Raw genomic sequence first — 1802 nt, 5'->3', positions numbered from 1 at the left:
AAATGGGGATTGAACCCCAAACCCGGTATGTGCCCTGACCAGGAATCAAACCAGCCACCTTTCGGGGCACTGGATGACACTCCAACCAACTGAGCCACATGGGCCAGAGCAAGAGCGACACTTTCTTTTATCTTTTTTTTTTTTGGGGGGGGGGGCGGGGAGGGGACACTTTTGTGAAGTGACTAAGCTTTTTTGTGAATAAGCTTTCCTGTGAACTCTCACAGAACTTTATGCACATCCCAGGAACAAGCAAGCATGCTTTCAAACACGAGCGAGTTTTAAGAGGAGACTTGCAGACTTGGTGAGTCCTCTCATTTGGCTGCAAAATGCAGCATATCTCTTAGGAATGGGCCCAGAGACCTTGGCCTCTGCTGTTTAAGAATCAGGGTCACAGTCGGTCAATCCCAGCTGCTTTAGGGAAAGAGGAAAGTCAGGGTGCTGGTTCTCAGGCTCCTGCAAGGCCTGTTCCCCTGGGTCTCCCATAGGTCACTGCTCTGAGAATTTTTGGCTCTCTAGTTAGAAGGATAATTTAAAACCCCACTGTATTAAATCTCTATTGCTGCTATAACACATGATCACGACCTCAGTGGTTTAAAATCACACTATCTTACAATTCTGGATTGGTACCATTGGTCTAAAATCAAGGTGTGATATTATTATTATTATTATTATTATTTTAGGTAAATCTGTGCTTTTATTAACTACTTGGGAGGGATGAAGCGAGAGGAGTGGGTGGCTCCGATGCCAGGCCTGCCCTTGCTCCACTGGCTTGATTTCCACCTGGTTGAAGATGTTGCCATGATACACGCCCACCGTGCTGCCCATCATCTCCGGCAGGATGATCACGTCCCGCAGGTGTGTCTTCATCACCTCGGGCTTCTCCATGGGCGGAGCCTCCTTCTTGGCATTGCGCAGGCGCTTCAGCAGCGAGTGCAGCTTCCTTTGCAGACCCCAGTTCAGCTGCCGCCGCCGCTGCCGCCGCCAGGCACTGTATAGCTGCGTTGGCTGCTCGTAGGACATGTCAAGCAGTTGATCGAGATCCACGAGATCCACGCCGAGGTCGGTGAACTTGGGGAAGGTCCGCGTTTTCTTCTGCTCCACTTCCGCCATCCTGTCGGTTCTTGGGAAAGGACCTCAAGGTGTGATTTTAGACCAGTGGCTTGCGTGTCTTCTGGAGGCTTTAAGGGGAGAAGATGCTGATTTGCCTTTTCTCGAGTCTAGAATAGAGGCTGCCTGTTTCTTGACTCACAACACCTTCTTCCTTCCTGAAGGCCGGCGGCACCACATTCTCTTCTCCCTGGCCTATGCCTCCATCCTCTCTCTCCGACTCTGAGCCTCCTGCATCCCTCTTAAGATGACACACTTTAACAGCCGATAGCTCAACTTTGAGAATGAAATGTAGTTTAATTAACTGCCTTTATAATGATTCCAAGTGTGTGTATACATTTTTGGGGGGGCACCTTGTGTGTGTCTACACATGCCTGCAAATAGCACTCCAAGCTTTGGGGATAGCTGTTCGTTCCAGGAAGGGTCCAGAATGGGCAACATCAGAGAGGAAATTCCTTTTTTTTTCCTCTCTTTGCTTTCCCATCCCTGTATTTCATCTGAAATATATTCAATTCTCTCTTTAGCCAAGTGGATGTGGATTGCCATATTTCATCTAAACTAAGACTTTATCAGTTTTAAGACACACTACTACTTTTTGTACCACTATGAAAGAAAAAAAAGCCAATTAAACTATAACAATGATACAACATCTCATTTCATAGATGTTAAAATTCCTGGGAAAAAGGGGAAGTGCC

At 47.3% G+C, this 1802-nt stretch overlaps 1 pseudogene across 1 annotated transcript; it reads right to left on the bottom strand.

The window, feature by feature from the left end:
- Positions 1 to 701: 701 nt before the first annotated feature.
- LOC308251023 (small ribosomal subunit protein uS19-like) lies at positions 702 to 1110 on the bottom strand (annotated as a pseudogene). The gene has a single exon. The product of its transcript is annotated as a small ribosomal subunit protein uS19-like (transcript).
- Between the last annotated feature and the right edge of the window lie 692 nt (positions 1111 to 1802).

The sequence above is a fragment of the Plecotus auritus genome (genome assembly GCF_963455305.1).
Source record: "Plecotus auritus genome assembly, chromosome: 6".
Taxonomy (NCBI): Eukaryota; Metazoa; Chordata; class Mammalia; order Chiroptera; family Vespertilionidae; genus Plecotus; species Plecotus auritus.
Note: the sequence above shows the minus strand (reverse complement) of the source record. Positions and strands in the feature narration are given on the sequence as shown.